Source organism: Leopardus geoffroyi, chromosome B2 (assembly GCF_018350155.1).
Source record: "Leopardus geoffroyi isolate Oge1 chromosome B2, O.geoffroyi_Oge1_pat1.0, whole genome shotgun sequence".
Taxonomy (NCBI): domain Eukaryota; kingdom Metazoa; phylum Chordata; class Mammalia; order Carnivora; family Felidae; genus Leopardus; species Leopardus geoffroyi.
This window is the reverse complement of record NC_059332.1, coordinates 80374609-80393799: the sequence shown is the minus strand read 5'-3', so window position 1 is coordinate 80393799 and position 19191 is coordinate 80374609. Positions and strand designations below refer to the sequence as shown.

Sequence of the window (19191 nt, the reverse complement as noted above, 5' to 3'; positions counted from 1 at the left end):
CAAATGCTCCTCTGAGTCTCTGTGGGGTGGGGGAAGGGAGAAGACAGGGAGCAAAACTGTTCAAGTGCTGTCAGTGGTCCTAAACATCACAGGGGTGTCCTCCAGACCACTTGTAGAAGCGACAGAAAACTAACTCCCCAACTGAAGCAGTCCTAGAAAGGAAGAGTAGAAAGTCAAATTTCATTTTGACTTGAGCCGCATCACCACTTTTTCCTTATTTCTAAAGCAAGAATTATTGGTCCTGAAGATGGGAGAATTAATGTCAACGTAAACCCTCCCTGATCAAGACCTTGCCCCCATCTCCTTGAGGGTAGCAGCTCTTATGGGCAACAGGCTGGGATTCTGGTTTATACCAAAGGCAGAACAGCCAGACTCACGGCAGTGCGTTACAGGGAGACTGAATTCCGCTGGGGAGGCAAAGCGCCAATAGAACGACAAGCTTATTTTTAGCATACAACAATTGTACTAGTTTATCCAGAGGTGGTGACTGCTGGATACTGCCATCACCCCTGGGGGACAAGTCAGGTTAGAACAGAGACTAATGTGACTGACTCCCTACGTTAAAGAAACCGGCCCTGAAGAGTCTCAGCGAGGGCCCAAAGGCCAGAGGCCAGATAAGAAATGTAAACTGAATGTGACAGAAGTATAAAGAAAGGAGTGGTTACTTTTCTCAAAGCTTCTGGGACATTTCCTTCTTCTGAGAATATGTATTCCACAGGTAGGGACCCTCAACATAATACTATCAATGAGAACAGTACAGCACTGGCCATTCACAGAGCCTGGTGTCCACAAATGCTATCTCCAAAACACCAGGACAACAGGCGCAGAGCAAGCCCATGACTCATTTTCTATACCTCACTATTGCAAAGGAACGTGTATGCTACCTGAAGTACAGTACTTCTGACACTTACTGAATCTTTGAAATAATCACCTTTGCAGGAGGCATATGGAAGCTGTTGTAGTAAAAAGCTGAGTGACATCAGGAAACCTGTGACATACTCTACCATAAAGAAAAGCTGCTACAAAATGTAAAAATAGTACCATAGGCATAAAAATATCATTGAATGAAGTTATGACTGTCAGAAAGCTTGTGGTGTAGAGACCTCTTCTTTTCACATGGGACAATAATTACTTGTTGACTGCCCAGCACTGCTACATCACCAGAGCCACCAAGCTGGGGCTACTGAAATCACATATGCTGATATCTGCATGCTCAAAATCCAGAACAGGAGTCATTGCTGAGCTTTCTGCGGTCCCTTCTTTCCCCAGATAAGGCAATCATGACTGTGTCTGTGCTCTTACAGTTTTCTATAAGCTTCCGTTATGGGCTGATTTGTGTCCCCCCCAAATTCATATGTTGAGGCCTAACCCACACTGTGACTGTATTTGGAAATAGGGCCTTTAGGAGGTAATTAAGATAAAATGAGGTCTTAAGGGTGGGGCTCTGATCTGATAGGATTAGCGTCCTTATAAGAGAGACATCAACAGAAGTCTTTCTCTCCCTCTCTTTCCCTCATTCTCCCCCTCATCATACTCCTACCCACCTCACCCCCCACCCCCATTCTCAGAAGAAAGGCCATGTGAATACAGAGCAAGAAAATGGCCACCTGCAAGCCAAGAAGAAAGTCCTCACCAAAACCCAAACCCTCCTGGACCTTGATCTTGAACTTCCAGCCTCGAGAACTGTGAGAAAATAAATTTCTATTATTTAAGCCACTCAATCTATTGTATCTTGTTATGGCAGCCTGAGCTAAGACACCCCCCCTCATGGTGGAATTGCTGGCATGGACTCAAGATCAATATTCCTACTTAGACTAAACTCCTTGAGGACAGGAATTCTGTTTTGGTTATCTTGTATTCCAGTGCCTGGCATGGTTCCTGGAACATAGCTCGTCTTTAATGTGTGTTATGTGGATGTCAGAAAAAACTAATAACTAATTGCTTTCCCTAGTCATTAACTGGTCTTCAGGAGCCTGTAGATCCCATGAGAAATAGAGAAGTGTCACCAAGTCAGCAAACCTTTTTCTCCTTCCCCCACAGATGAGGCAGGCTATGGCTCCTGAACCTCCAAGAGAACTAAACAGATGTAGTCCTTCTCCTGTCTCCCTCCCTCCCCAAAATAGAGGACCACAGCTGCTGGAAGAAGAATTACCAGCCTCAAGACAGACCCGACCCAGTGACACAGGTCTGTCAGCACCCCAAGGACTGGACAGCGCCACAGCCCCTCCAGGAATTTTCTTCTCCCTACCCTCAACCCCTGTTGGGTAAAACCACAAATACTAAAGACAAACCAAAACAAGCAATATCAAATTATAATAAAACCAATCCCCACACATTAGTCTACCTTCCATGCATACATTTCTCCCTCCCACTTCTTAAATCGCTTTGATCAGGCTTCTTTCTGCCCCCAATTCTCACTAAACTGTTGATGTTGAAGACTGTGGGCACAAAGAACTATAGAATCAAGGAGAGGACTCTTTCTTGCTTAGTGTGCTATGGGTGAAAGGGAACAGCAAAGTTCTCACAGAAAAGGGTAGGTCTGGGATGTGTGACGGAAGATATGTAGGATTTTGTTAGGTAGAGAAGGGTAGAGGAGATAGGCCGAAAAAACCAGCAAGAGCAAAACGGGCAGCGTGGTCTGCAAGTGCACATCATGAATGGGAAAGACACGCAAAGAGACTGTTGCAGCTGAGGCTTATAATACATGGGCAATGACCCAGAGATCACGTTGCAAAGTTGGGCTGTGAAAAAAATCTCATATCATGCCAAAGACATCGTTTGTATGTTGCATTTGTGATGGGAGCCCTAGAAGTTGGTAAGCAGAAAAGAAACTAGTTATTTTTTACTCAACTTGGAATTCAAGAATTCCAAGAATTAGATTAAGTATAATTATGGGTTGATGCTACACTTTCAAGATTGTAGGCACATGGCTTTCTTTCTCTTTCTTCATTTATTTCTTCTTTAATTCCTTCCTTTCCTCTCTCCTCCTTTCTTTTTATGTTAATAGGTTTAGGTTTACAGAAAACTTAGCAGAAAGTACAAAGTTTCCATGTGCCCTCCACCCATTACTGCCCCTACCCCCTGCCAGTTTCCACACATTTTGCATTCGTGTGGAAAATGTTACAATTGATGAGTCAATATTGATACACTACTATTAAATAAATCTATGGTTTACATTAGGGTTCTTTGTGTTGTATAGTTGCATGGGTTTGGACAAATGTAAAATGAGGTACAGTAACAAACAGAATAGTTTCACTGGCCTAATGCTCCCCCTATTTATCCCTCCCTTCCCCCAACTCCCGGCAACCACCAAACTTATTACTATCTCTATAGTTTTTGCCTTTTCCCAGAATGTCATATAGTTGGAATCCCACAGTTTATAACCTTTTCAGTTGGCTTCTTTCACTTGGTAATATGCATTGAAGTTTCCTCCATGTCTTTTCATGGCTTGATAGCTCAATTTTTAATCACTAAATAATATTCCATTCTACAGATATGTCAGTTTGTTCATCGATGCACCTATTAAAGGACATCTTGGTTGCGTCCAAGTTTTAGCAATTATTAATAAAGCTGCTATAAACATTCATGTGCAGGTTTCTGTGTTATACTTTAAAAAAAAAATCTCATTTGGGTAAATACTAAGGAGTACCACTGCTAAATCATATGCTAGGAAATGTTTAGCTTTATAAGAAACTGCTATACTATCTTCCGAAACAGCTATAACATTTTGCATTCCCATCAGCTGATTTTACATTGACCTAATTGCCAAATGCAATGGTGACTTTCAGTTCTTACCTTATATGATTTCTCTGTTGTATTAGGCACTGCTATCGTTCCTTCATCACACTTCCCTTCTCCTTTGGTTTCTGTGACCCAGTCTCTCTTCATTCTCCCACCATCCCTTAAATTATTTATTTTTCTCATTCAGGGGCTCTTCTTTCACTGGTCCCTTAAGTGCTGCAAGTCCCTGAGATTCTATCCCTGATTGCCTTATCTTCTCATTTTCTTCTCTGGAAAAATCTCAGTTACCCACCTCCCCACCCCCCGCTGCTGCTGCCCACATGCTCCTCTGCTGCCTAGATACAGACTTCTTTAGCCTCAATCGCTTACTCTGAAGCCCCATATTTTAAGCACCCAACCATTTAACAGACATTTTACTTGGATGTCCCCCATCAACATGTTCACAACCAAATCATCATCCTTCTTTCACACCCATTCCCCTTCCTGTGTCCCCATCTTGGTGAAGGACTCCACCTTTCATCTACCTGCCTACTTCTCTAAACTGGAACATGCCTCCCATGCCTGATTCTCCTTCCCCCACTTCCCCATTCCATAAATTACCAAATCCTTCTGATTTGAGACAGTAATGCACAGAGATTAAAAATGAGAGTTTTGAGGTCAAGATTGCCAGGGCTCAAATCTCAGCTCTGCCACTTACTTTGGGCAAGTTTCTAATGACCCTAAGCCTGTTCTCTCATGCATAAAATAGAACAGTTCTTACCTCACTGGGTTGTTGCAAAGATTGAATGAGCTATTACACACACTATACAATGCCTGGCATATAGAAAGCACTCAGTAAATATAAGCATGGCTATATGGTTGCTGCTTACAGGTGCTTTGATCTGTTCTCTCTTCTCTAGTTGCATTGCCACTGCTTTCAGTATGTCATCATTTATTTTTTTTTTAATTTTTATTTATTTTTTTAATTTACATCCAAGTTAGCATATAGTGCAACGATTATTTCAGGAGTGGATTCCTTGGTGTCCCTTACCCACTTAGCCCCTCCCCCCTCCCCCAACCCCTCCAGTAGCCCTCTGTTTGGTCTCCATATTTATGAGTCTCTTCTGTTTTGTCCCCCTCCCTGTTTTCATATTATTTTTGCTTCCCTTCCCTTAGGTTCATCTGTTTTGTATCTTAAAGTCCTCATATGAGTGAAGTCATATGATACTTGTCTTTCTCTGAGTATGAAACATTTCTTACCTGAACTATCACAGTGGTCTCTGACTGGATGCTAAAGATGTTTCTTGAAATTCTGCTTGTGATCATCTAAACTTGGAAACTGGGATAAGAAAAGTGAAGTAGTTTTCAGCTTGTGAAATGGAAGCTGCTGATGCAGATGAGATTTTAACAAGGGAAAAGTAGGCCAGACTAATGTCCAGGATGCTGACAGTGAGTGTACTTTGGCTCACAGTACATCTTCAATAAAAGATAACTTTGCAGACATCAATATAACCTGCCTGGATAGTTGTTGGGATTTATTAAACTAGACCCTCAGGAAAGATAGAGCCATTGAGCCCATAGTGTTAAATTCTCTCTCTTTGGACTGGGCCTTAGAAGATCACTGAGCCATTAAGATGTAAGTTCCCCTTTCTGATATGTCAATGATAGAAGAAAGGGAGTAATGAGAAACTTCTCTTCTAGTTTGTTTCAAGATGGCAAAGATGGCAAACAGACAGATGAGCTGCACTGCAGGAGGAGTCATTAACACTGTGCCCATCTGCCAAGCAATAGTCTGCTAAGTGGTGGCACCTAGGTCTTTGGTACAGTTATTTTGCCTTTGTTTATGGACCTCTCATCCTCTGTGCCTCTGGACAAAGAGCATCTTATGACCAGACCATTCAGGGGTTATGGAGACTGTTAATCACAGGACAGAAGTTTGCACGCACTCCTTGTCTCAAGTCCTGCCCACTCCCTCCCTGACCTTAATATACGTGATCGCTGTCAGAATGCTCTTTTCACAACAACTGTGATAGTGCTTCCTCTTTGCTTATAACCCTCATGACTCACGTTACCCCAGAACAAAGTCCAGTGAGACATGACCTGGTCTTACCTCTCTCTCCAACCACCTCCTCTGCTGACACCCCACCCACCCACTCTGCACTCTGGCTTGGCCACAAGTGTACTCAGAACACCTTAAAAGAACCATCCTGCCATTTTTGCTTATAATACTCTTTAGATCTTTTCCAAACTCTTTCTTATCCTTCAAACCTGATTCAAGGTGTCCTTCTCTCAGAAGATTCCTCCAATGTTACTCTATCATCCAGGCTCCCAAGGCCCAAATCCAAGGTACTCTGAGCTCAAATCCCGGCTTGGCCACTTATTTTGGACAATGTATTTAATAAATCTAAGCTCCTTTCCTCAGGGTACCTGGGATGTGGGAAAGATCTAAAAAACATTGTAAGCAAAAACGGCAGGATGGTGCTTTCAAGGTGTTCTGAGTACTCTTGTGGCCAAATAGGAAGAATAACAGTTTTTACCCATTGGGCTGTTACAAACATTGAATGAGACCAATACAAAATAATGTAACGTTTAAACCTCACTGTAAATATTTACCCAACAGGACTGCAAGTGTGTGATGTCAGTACTTTTGGCCTCTCTTCCTACCTTCTGATTAAAAAGCCTCTCTGTTCACTTCCTCTTCTCTAAGGAGAATGTCCTAGCCTAGCCAGAAAGGCTCCTGGACTTTAGGATGCAGAATTAGAGACAGCAGAGAAGGGAAAGGAGAAGGTTGACTTGTCAAAGGAGGCCAAACTAATCTGTACAACAAAGAGCTGGGAGAGAAAGAAAGAAGTGCCATGCAGGACAGAGAATGGAACAAGAGTTTCTGGAGGGTGGTGGTAAACAATAATAGACTTCTGAACATTGTGGAATGTGAGAGAATTTGGGGGAGTGGGGGAGGTGGGGATGGGGATGTGAAAATTGTTACTGGGAGTTTAGGAACTGGGTTTCCTTTAATTTTGTAAGAGCAAGAAGTAAATGATGACTATTTTTTTAAATTACTTTTGGTCTTTGGATTATGATTCTTTGACTGTGTCCCTACAAATACTAGCCCACATGAAACTGAAATTCTTTAGGGTTACACTTGTTTACAAGGTCTTTGCTCTCAGACTCAGCTTCTCCAGACACAGGGACTATGTCTCACTCCTTTCTGTAAACCCAATGCAAGCACACAGCCTGGCGCATGGCATATAAACAATAAATGCTTTGCTGAGCAAATAAACATATTTACGCTTATACAACTGGATCATAGACTCCTATGAACAAGTCAATGCTCTTATTTTTCCAGGTGTCCAAATAAATCATTAAATGCTGGAGTTCAATGGTGGCACCCAAAAAGATACGTCATTGTCCTAATCCCCAGAGCCTGAGTACTAAATTATATGACAAAAGATATATTATGTTAAGGATCCTGAGAAGAGACAGTTATCCTGGATTATCTGGGTGGGCCTGAAATGCAATGACGTGAATCCTTATAAGAGAAGCAGAGAGAGTTTTAAGACAGGAGAGAAGGCCATGTGACCCCAGAGGCAGAGATTAGAGTGATAAGGTCACATGCTACCTGGAGCCATCAGAGGACAGATGAGAAAAGGAAGAATTATCCCCAGAGGGAGTACGGTCCAGCTGACTGACACCTTGATTTTAGACTTCTGGCCTCCAGAACATGAGAGAATAACATCCTATTGTTTTAAGCCATTGAGTTTATGGTGATTTGTTACAGCAGCCACAGGAAACTAATACAAATGCCTTATACATAATGGATGTTCAATAACTCTTTGTCAATTACCTGTCTGGGTCGCTTAGAATCACAAGCTGTGCTTCCTTTTCAAAGTCACTCACCCACACTTTGTGGTAAAGAGCCAGGGGTTCTACTATGTCGCTTCAACACTTGTGATGGCTGTTGTAACCAAGGGGCCCCTCACTACCATCCGAGAGATCATCAGGTTCCAGGGGCTAAGTGTTTGCTGACTGCATATTCTTACAGAATGTCCTTCACTCATTTCTTCAGGAAGGATAGTACAGTAGGGAAGCACTTGACAATGGCATGATGCCAACAGGAGAAATGTGTCATGCCATGGAGGGTGGACAGCCACCCTTACTGGGACCACTCCAACGGGCAGCCAACTCAGATTGAGTACTCAGCAGTCTACCTACAGGAAACACCAGTGAACTGAAAGAAAGCAATGCCAGACTTTCAGTTCCCAATTCTGTACAACAGCACACACACACACACACACACACACACACACACACACGATAAAGTTGCTTAGGCAACCCTGCAGACGCAATTTCAATTATGGTAAAAGGAAGTCTGAGATTAACATGAGCATCTGCTCAGAAGTAAACATCAAAATATGTTGCCACTCTAATTTCAGCATTATTTCTTCTACTTTGTTCCTCAGAGGACAGAGGCCTTCTTCTCTCAGGGCTGGAGGAGGTCTCCCAGCCATCAAGCCCATGACCCTTGTGGGAGACCATTCAAACTCCCCCAGCCACACACACAGTCTGCTATGTGATCCTCCAGAAATTATTAAGTCTGCTGGACCCAGTTTTCACATGAGTGATCCCATTTTAATCAATTGCACTGTCAGTAAAGTATTAACATAATATCCCTCCGATACTAGAATAAATACTATGATGCATCTCACTCCTCCTTCTCACCTCCCATTTCCCCTTATCCACATGACTTTCTTCAATACTCTTTCACAACCAGCAGCTTTCAGCAAGCATGGCCGGGTTAGATGTAATTTGATAGTAATAGTGTCTACCACCTATAAAAGGAGACATCCAGTGTGATGGAAATGCTGATACGACATCAACTGTTTCCACACCACTGTTTGCAGAAGACTATACACACATGGATTTCCCATCTCAATTCCCTTTTAAGAGTGGCTGAGGTAGGAGTGGGTAGAAGTAAGGGCAGAAGGTTATTTAAACACTCCACCCACAGAGTGTGCTTCATGACTCTGGGCAGGTTATATAACTTTTTCGAGCCTTAATGTCCTCATCTGTAAAATGGGAATAATAATGGTAGCTACTGGCTTCATCAGGCAACTGAAAGAATTACCTGTGGAGTAGATGACAAGCACTTAATATAGCACCTGGCACAGAGTAAGCACTCAGGAAATATTAATTGTGTCTGTGCACATGTATAAAGTCAACCAGAGGCTAAATTCTCGAATTAGATTTCCAAATCTTTTCCAACATTTAATCATTCTTCCATTTCTTCTTTATAGTTCCGAGGGGCTGCCCCAGGAAGAGCTTGGTCCCTTCGCTTTTTACTCAATACACAGCATGACACGGTGTTCGGTTTCAGCACAGACCTTTGCTGGGATCAAATGTCCCTGTAGAGGAGGAGAATTAGGATTTCAAGTAGAGCCAGTCATCAGGGAGGCTCTGCAGTCTCTCCCCATACTCAGGCCATCACACACTGACAATCAGACACGTGCATGCCCAGTAAGATGGACTCTGACCTGTTAGACTCCACACCCCAGGAACATGAGGACCTATGTATTAGACGGAGGGCAAGCTTCAGGGGAATGCTCTGCCTGAAGTCAGTTTTCCTCACATTCGGCCTCTCCCTACCCCTGCTCATTTTCCAGCTCAGACTTTCGCTCAAATTAGTTACTGTTCCTATTTTCAGTTTCAGTTATAGATTAACCATAGGCAGATTTGGTCCTACATTCTTTTGCCAATAATTACATCGCATGACAAACACACCCAGTTGTCATCAGCATCAGTTACGGTGCATTATTTATTATTTATTTATTTACTTTTAACGTTTATTTATTTATTTTTGAGTGAGAGAATGAGAGAGCACAAGCAGGAGAGGGGCAGAGAGAGAGGGAGACACAGAATCCACAGCAGGCTCCAGGCTTGGAGCTGTTAGCACAGAGCCCAATGCAGGGCTCAAACCCAAGACTTGTGTGATCATGACCGGAGGTGAAGTAGGATGCTTAACTGACTGAGCTACCCAGGTGCCCCTATGGTGCATTATTTAAAGTTAAAATTCTGCCCCATCTTTACAAGGAGAAGAGATTCCTACAGTGAAGGCAGCAGGAAGAGAAATGACACTGACCTTGAATTGCTTATATATGCCCAGAATTAGCCCCAGAGATATTTATCCCCAAGAGTTTTAAACAATCTTAAAATAGTTAGGTCTCTCAGGAATTTCTCATTATTATCATAGTCAAACTATTTCCACAATGAAAATATATTTAATTAGTTGAGCTTCAGCAGTTTTCAGGAGACGGGGTCAACCTGAGAAATTACGAAGCATGAGAACCTCTGTGTAAGCATCCTAGGTGAAGCCTATGCCCTCCCTCTTCTGATAGTTTTCTCAGGAAATGAGGCTGTGCTTGTCTTCAGTGAAGGGTGTGTCTGAATTTGCTGTGATAGATGAAGCTTTCATTCTGGGGCTTCAATCACTCTTCTTTGGGACTCAGGCCTTGGGAAGAATCCACAGACCCCCTCCAGCCCTTCTTCAGGGGGGTTCTCCCCAAACCCTGGGTGAGGGACAGTTCCATGCGTTCTGGGCAGATGGCCTCTTTGGCAGTCATTTGTATCTAGCCCAATGTCCAAACAAAGAGCTTGGTGGGAAGAGGGCAATAGAGAAAAAAGGAGAAAGGCGGGGAGGAGGAGGAGGAACACAGGAGGAACATGAGAAGACTATGAGCCACCAGAGTGACAATGCACCCAAGAAGGTGGGGGAACACTCAAGCTCAATCCTTTCCGATCTACAATCTACCCGTTCCCAAACTACAAGTGTTCCACCCAGCCCAATCTCTGCTCAGTGGGTATTTGGTAAATTAATGCAGGGATTCCTTCTGACAGAACATATTTATTGCATTTTCATAGTTGGTATCATGTTTAGCAATATTTTATTTTAGAATTAAAACTAGAGGTAAGGAAAACTTGAAAACAATTATGTATATGTATATATTATGTGTGTGTGTATATCCATTCTTTCTCTTTAAACTTTATAATATACATATATTATATGTATATATACATACATACCTGGGTAGCTGGTGGCTACCCTGGGTGGCTGAGTCAGTTAAGTGTCCAACTTCAGCTCATATCAGGATCTCACCATTCATGAGTTCGAACCCCACATCAGGCCCTTCCCCATTCAGGCTCTGTCTGTCTTCTCTCTCTCTCAAAAATAAATAAACATTAAAAAATAAATTTAAGGGGCACCTGGGTGGCTCAGTTGATTGAGCATCTGACTCTTGGTTTCAGCCCAGGTCATGATCTCACAGTTTTGTGGGTTTGAGCCCCGTGTCAGGCTCTGCGCTGGCAGCTTGGAGCCTACTTGGGATTCTCTCTCTCTCCTCTCTGCCCCTCTGCCACTCAAACTGTTTCTGTCTCTCTCAAAATAAATAAATAAATACTTTTTTTTTAAATTTATAATATACAGAGAAGTGTACAATGTGTTGAACTTTCAGAAACAGAACAGACCTGTGTACCTAGAACCTTAGTCACCTAAATAAACCACCAGTAACCCAGAAGCCCCCCTCATGCACTTTTTTTTTGACAGAAAGAGAAAGTGTGTGTGCAAGCACGCAGGGGAGGGGAAGAGGAAGAGGGAGAGCAAATCCTAAACAGGCTCTGCGCTCAGCATGGGGCTCGATCCCACAATCCACAACTGTGAGCTCATAACCTGCGCTGAAATCTGAGCTGAAATCAAGAGTCAGATGCTTAACTGACTGAGCCACATAGTCACCACCCACCCCATGCACTTCTAATTACTACTTTTACCCCCAAGCGTAGCCACTCTCCTGATTTTTGACAAGTTTTGCCTATTTTGAGCTTATATGAATGGAATGAAACGGGATGTCCTTTTCCACCTGGCTTCTTTCAGTCCCCATTTTATTTGTGAAATTCATCCATATGGTTGCAAATAGTTCTACTCCATTCACTCTCATGGCTATATAGTGTTCCGTTGTATGAATATTCCACAATTCATTTATCCATTCTTCCACTGATAGGCTTTTGGTTAATTTTATGTTTTGTGTACTGAAAACAATGAGGCTGTATACATTCTTACATGCGTGTCTTTTGGTGAAGACATATACGCCATGTGTACCTACGAAGTGGAATAGCTGGGTCACAGGCATGCATGCGTGTATTCAAATTCAGCAGATGTTTCTACGCATATTTCTCACCATCATGTATATCCTCTCGGTCTATGTGAATCATATAAGGCATGTGAGAGTTCCAGAGGCAGGAGTGCTGGGCCCTAGATTTCTGTCTATTCCTCTATACTATTCTGGGAGGTACTCTGCCTCCAAAAAGTCATATAAGGAGAATAAACCTTTAACTCTAGTTTGCTTTTGTTATTTTTTATAACTATGTTAGAGCAAAAGAACTATCACTGCCTGAATATCATTAACTGGAAAATTACCTGCAGAGGAGGCTGACCCCGGACAGCACAGCCCTCTGTTCTAGGTCAACAGCAGTCTTGCCCCCTCTACCACTGGAACAAATCCCTCCACCCACTGGACGCACATCAAATGCTCCATGGATGAAAGGACGAGGACACCAAGGACAGCCTTTTATTTAGTTCATGACTTGCTTTTGTTAAATTAGACTTAAAAAGCAGTTGAATATATTCCAATGGTGAGAGATGAAAATGAAAATGGAAGCATAATTGCTCGTGTGTAAATCATGTGCTCCCTGGCCCACACACGGAGACTCAGGTTCACACTGCTTTACAAACGTCTGCATGCCACCAGACAACTTTATGAAAACAGTAACGGAGCTCCAGAGGAGAAACCCCCTCCAGGAGACGGCTTCTCCATACTATGATAGTCTTCTAAAGCACTGCCTTGGAAACTTCCTTGTTTTACTTTCATACGTGAAAAAGACTCCAGAGTTTTCAAGTAAAAGTCCAGGGAAGTCACAGACATACCATGTGAATCAGCACTTCCACCTCCCAGCTGTATACATACACAAGTGAACTGAATACACATGATCACACAGGAACCTGCATACAAACATGTATACATGCATACCTGCATTCACAGAAGCATTATTCACAACTAAAAAGTGGAAACAACTCAAATGTCTGTCAGCCTGATAAAATGAACACACAAAATGTAGTATATCCTTACAATGGAATATTACTCAACCATAAAAAAGAATGAACTACTGATATATCCTATAACATGGATGGACCTTGAAAACATTAAGCTAAGTAAACGAAGCCAGACACAAAAGATCACATATTGTATACTTGCATTTATATAAAATATCCAGAATAGGCAAATTCCATACAGACAGAAAGCACACTGGTGGCTGGCAGGAGTGAGGACAGAGGAGAATGGGGAATGGCTACTAGTGACTGTGGGGTTCCTTTCTCTTTTTAAGTTTATTTATTTATTTTGAGAAAGAGAGTACATGAGTGGGGGAGGGGCAGAGAGAGAGGGAGAGCGAGAGAAAGAGTGAGAGAGAACGTCCCAAGCGGGCTCCACAGTGTCAGCGCAGAGCCCGACGCGGGGCTCAAACCCACCAAACCACAAGAGCGTGACTGAGCTGAAGTTGGATGCTCAACCTCCTGAGCCACCCAGGCGCCCGCGTACGGGGTTTCTTTTCGGGGTGATGGAAATGTTCTGGAATAGGTAGTGGTGATGACTGCACAACTTTGTGGATATAGTAAAAACCACTGAATCTGTATACTTTGTAAAGGGTGAGTTTATGATACACAAGATATTTCTCAATTTTTTTAAATGTCAAGTGAAGACCAGGGCATTGAAATCAGACAGCTGCTACAGGCACTATGCTGTGAGCAAGCCATTTAAGCCCTCTAAGACTCAGTCTCTTCCTCTACAAAATGGAGATAATAAAAGAATGATCTCAAGTGTCTACTGTGAGACTCAAGATGATAGTGTTTGGCACAGTGACCACATAGAAAGTGTCCAAATAAACTATTGCTGATGTTAAGATTACAGAAATAGTAGAAATTGGCTTATAGCAAATGCACCTTTTGACATCCCCGGGATACACTCACCAATTATTTCTATCAGACGCACTAAAGGACGTAATTTTCTATACAATATATAAGGAGTTTCACTAGTGAGCTTTGCCACTCAGTCCTAAGGGGGAAATCCTGCCATGAAGGAAGACATCAACAAGCAGAAAAACAGGGATGCCAAGAGTTGTCCCCAGAGTTCCTGAGGATAAGCTGCCAAGGAACCTTTGTTGGCTGAGAATCAGCTGAGCAGGATGCCATCCCTCCCAACACCCCCAGGGCCTAGGAACAAGGCACCATGCTTGATGGCTTCCCACCTTACCCCGTCGTCCTCAAGTATGGGCAAACACATGAACACTGGGGCCACAGGCCAAAGAAGAGGCAGGTTCCATCACTGTATCTCTGAAACTGCTCAGCATGCTGCCTTCCTGGAGGTGGCAGGAGGAAGGTGTGATATTCTGGTTTCCCATCTCCAAGATCCACCTCTTACCAGAACAACCACTGCCCCCTACACCTGCCTAAATTTGTTGCTGGAAGGCATCAAATTCAATCTCCTAAATAACAAGTTGTAACAGGATCTTTCTAGTTATCAGTTTTAGCAATGCCAACGGTCCTCCATAAATCAGAAACTTCCTTGAAAGTAATATTTCAGGGGTGACAGTTCAAAATTAATCCTATAATTACCAAGGACCGAAGAAACACTGACTGCAGGGGGTGATCCTCTTCATGGTCCTGGGGACTGCTCATCTTGGTGAATGCCAATCACAGTGAGAAGATCCTCTTTTTTTCTTTTACTTTTTTCTAATTGTGGTTTGATGCAATTTTTTTTTAATATATGAAATTTATTGTCAAATTGGTTTCCATACAACACCCAGTGCTCATCCCAAAAGGTGCCCTCCTCAATACCCATCACCCACCCTCCCCTCCCTCCCACCCCCCATCAACCCTCAGTTTGTTCTCAGTTTTTAAGAGTCTCTTATGCTTTGGCTCTCTCCCACTCTAACCTCTTTTTTTTTTTTTTTTTTCCTTCCCCTCCCCCATGGGTTTCTGTTAAGTTTCTCAGGATCTACATAAGAGTGAAACCATATGGTATCTGTCTTTCTCTGTATGGCTTATTTCACATAGCATCACACTCTCCAGTTCCATCCACGTTGCTACAAAAGGCCATATTTCATTTTTTCTCATTGCCACGTAGTATTCCATTGTGTGATGCAATTTTTAAAAAAATGATGTTTCAGAACATCACTGATTCGCTGTACTGTTCCTTTCTCAGAAATTATTCACATATGTATAAAAACTTCTGAACTAGTATATACATTTCTTCCCTTAAATTTTCATGGCTTTGTTGGGTATCAACATAGCTGCTAAAAATCAGGTGGTTAACAATGGAGTGGGATAAATTTAGGATTCACTCCTTACTGGTTATCTTATTATGGAGAAGCTACTTAGCTTCTCTGAGTATCAGCTGCTGCTTTTGTAAAATGGACATATTCTGTATTTAATGGAACGGTTAGGGACATTAAGTAAGAGAGTGTTAAATAAGATAATCGACACATTATGTTATAGAAATAAGATAATGAATCCAGAATGTACACAGATACCAGCTTTTAGTAACCACTATTATTATCGCTATTATGGAATTAGGCAACCATGCTTGACTCTAGTTCAATATTGCTTTCCTCGAGAGTTAGTCCATCTTTTGGGGTTGGAGACACTTGAGGAAACTGACTTCCTGTGAACCGTGTGATTGTATCTGTCACACAGGAAGTTCTGGATTTAAATGATGGATTTCTCTGACCTTGTCTTGTATATAAAGTCTCACGGAAACCTCCTGTTTCAGTCACTTGTGTGTGCCACTTCATCATTCTCTTGATTTCGCCTAGCCATCCACTGCTGCTACAACCAAAACCACTGACCAGAGACCTACACAGCACCTCACTTGGGATGCAGTTTTTCTGACAACACGGAGTGGGTCTCCCTCAGGACACCTCTTGGCACAACCTAGGTGTGTGGTGAGTTTACACAGATGGAGCCACCCTGAGACTTGCCATGGGGACATTTTGTGGGCAAGTCCCAGAATTCTGAACTCCCCAATTCCCTTGGACTTTCTGAACACCCAAAGCAACTTTTACTTGCTAGAGGAGAGTTGCCTCTTCTTGCCTAGAGACCAAAGACCTCACCTGAGGCCACTGCCTCATAAGGTGACGCTCCCCTTCCTCAAAATCCTTCCATCCCAGCCAATAATTAGGGTCAGGTTTCAGCACCATGTGAGGAAACAGAGTCCCTGCTCTTGCAGGAACTAGCTTCATAGTGAAGGACTTTCAGGTTCCAATGTTCCATACTGATGGAACTGAGGGAACACATGGGTCCGAAGGAGGGTCAGTGGGGTGAATGTCAGGCTTGATTGGTGAGAATTTATTGACACAAAAGCACTGTCTTGTAAGTTGTGGTTTAATACCAGCCACAGACACCTGAAGCTGGCATGGTTCCTGGAAGCCTGGGCCCAATAGTGGTCTACAGAAACTAACAGAGATGCTGGAACAGCTGTAGCAGAATATTGAGGGAGGAGTCAAAAGGCAAAAAGGTGGGTGTGCTAGACTGGATTTATTATGAGAGAACTAAAGAACTCACTATCTGAACATGATCCCAGAAAGGCCAAGAGGTCACTTCCTTCCCTAAAGGGATAAAGGCACTAATGAGGGGGATGGCATCATGGAGAAGTCCAATGGTTCTGTTCTCTGTTGATGAGTTGACTGTAGAAGATGCTGCCATAGTATTGGGCTCATATGAATTAATGAGAAATGATAGGATTCAAAATAGCAGGGGCCAGGTGGTGACAAGTAACCATCAAAGGCTAGGTGGATGTAAATACCGTAACTGACAGCAAGGCCACAGTAGCAAACAAGGGGCTCTGATCATTAGGAAGGAATCTATGGCAAAGCTAATCGGCCATGGGCGAGATGGGTAGACAACTGACTAGGATGTTACTTGATTTGTATAAAAAAGACAGTGAGCTGAGAGCAGAAGGTTGATATCAGTTGCTGTATTCATAGGTTCACAGGCCACTGGCTGAGGAGTGGTCTCGGGGAAGGACCCTGCAATACCACCACACAGTTCATATGATAAAGATTCCTCTGATCCTTCTATACAAGGACACGGAACCATGTACTAAGATTGTTGGTACTAAGGAAAGTGGGGTGCCAGATTTTTCCTGTTGGCTGTGGGTTGACCCTGATCCCATGGGACCAAAATGGTAGTTCTCCAATTGGAACAGAAATTTATGGAGTCCAGGTGATGAATAAAGTTGTGACCATGTCTATTTCACAGTGGGTCTAGTAGGTCCACAAAACCATCTTGTGGTTATTTTCCCAGCCTCCAAGTGTATAGATACACCAAGTGTGTGTATATATGTGTGTGTATGTATATATACATATACATGTATATATATATATATATATATATATATATATATATATATATATATATACATACACACACCAAGTGTATAGATACGCCTAGAAACTGGCAGAATTCCTGTAATGATTCCTTGTCGAAGAGTCAGGACACTCTCTCTGTAGAATAGGAAGACCTATCGATGTTATTTTTCTTGTATCTGTAAAGCAAAACATAGTATACTGTCCTTGGATTATAGTTGGCAGTCTGAAAAAGTAAAGTAAAAGGTAGTATATATTCTTTTACAAAATTATATGAAGGAACATTCACATTACATTTGCCTTTCATCATGTCTGTTATTCCTTACGTGTCCATGATATTTAGCGACCTAACTTTTGCCCAGTTATCAGGCAAGTTGAAAATAAAATACCATAAAAACCCCAAGAATGAATACACATTTGGCAATTTGAGATTCAAAAGTTAAAAGATATTTATTTGGGCAAATGAAATCCATACTCTCCCCACAAAGTTACCTTTTTTTTTTTTTTTTTTTTTTTTTTAATGAGCAGAAATACAAATTTGTTAGATAAATAGACAGAAAAAAATGACACCAGCTTCTGAAATTGTATTGGCAAGAATGCAGAGAAAGGGGAATCCTCTTGCACTGTTGGTGGGAATGCTAACTGCTGCAGCCACTGTGGAAGACGGTATGGAGGTTCCCCAAAGAGTTAAAAATACAAGTACCTTATGATTCAGCAATCGTGCTCCTGGATATTTACTCAAAGAATACAAAACACTACTTCAAAGGGATACATGCACCCTGATATTTATATAGCAGCACTATCTACATTAGCCAAATTATGAATACAGCCCAAGTTTCTATGAGTTAAAGAATGGATAAAGAAGTGGTATTGGTGGTGGTGGTGGTGGTGGTGGTGTGTGTGTACAATGGAATATTATTCAGCCACAAAAAAGAATGAAATCTTACCATTTGCAATAACATGGATAGAGCTACCAAGTATAATGCTAAGCAAAATAAGTCAGTCAGAGAAAGACAATTACCGTATGATTTCACTCATACATGGAATTTAAGAAACAAGCAAAGGGAAAAAGAGAGACAAAGCAAAAAAGACTCCTTTTTTTTTTTTATTTTAGAGAGATAGAGAGAGTGTACACATGCACACGCACATGCATTGGGAAGGGGCAGAGGGGGAAAGCGAGAGAATCTCAAGCAGGCTCCATGCCCAAGTTGAGTTGCCACCGAGTTGAGTGTGAAGCTCAACTCGGGACTTGATCTCATGACCCTAAGATCATGACCTGAGCTGAAATCAAGAGTCGGAAGGTCAACCGACTGGACCGCCCAGGTACCCCTGGACTCTATTATAGAGAACAAACTGATGGTTACCAGAGGGGAGGTAGTGGGGGGATGGGTTAAATAGGTAATGGGGATTAAGGAGTGCACTTGTCATGAGGAGCACTGGGTGATATCTGGAAGTGTTGAATCCCTATATTGCACACTGAAATTAATAGAACACTGCACATTAACTAATTGGAACTGAAATAAAAAAAAAGTTGGTGAGAGCTATTTCTCTATGCAAGAAATCACTAGAAAAGTACTACCAAGTACAAGGACTTTGAGAGTGTCAAAAGGATTTTGTGTCCTATACTATCCATGCCTCCTATGCCTCCGGATGATCAAATAGTTGATGAGATGAAGTTTCTCTTTGTAGAAGTATCTCATAGTACAGAAGCACAGAGATAAATGAAGGAAGAATGATAGAATATGACCACTGTATATTGCCTAATGAATTCATGGGTCTCAGCAATCAACAGGTAATAACATCACAGAGAGAGACAGCAGCAACTGGACACTGTATACCTCCTGCTGGAAGTATATAACACCAAACGTTCCTCCCACCCTCCAAAAAGAGCCTGACTCTGACCAAGCTTCCAGGAGATCTAACTACCAATAAACAGGAAATACAAAGAACAGAAGGACACGTTAAAGGACACCATGGGGATGGCTTTCTTCTAATTTGACTTTTTAT

The 19191-nt window shown here is 42.3% G+C and overlaps 1 protein-coding gene across 4 annotated transcripts in view; it reads right to left on the bottom strand.

Annotated features, from left to right (window-relative positions):
* The window catches only part of ANKRD6 (ankyrin repeat domain 6), a 221140-nt gene that overhangs the window by 94201 nt on the left and 107748 nt on the right, over nt 1-19191 (bottom strand). Inside the window, exon 2 of one of the 4 annotated variants that reach the window (XM_045499026.1) lies at nt 4981-5059. The exons of 2 other annotated variants lie outside the window; for them this stretch is intronic. The gene's annotated coding sequence lies outside the window, so the exon portion shown is untranslated. Of the gene's footprint in view, nt 1-3795; nt 4001-4980; nt 5060-19191 lie in introns of those variants that run through there. One more of the 4 variants, XM_045499025.1, reaches the window with a different exon arrangement.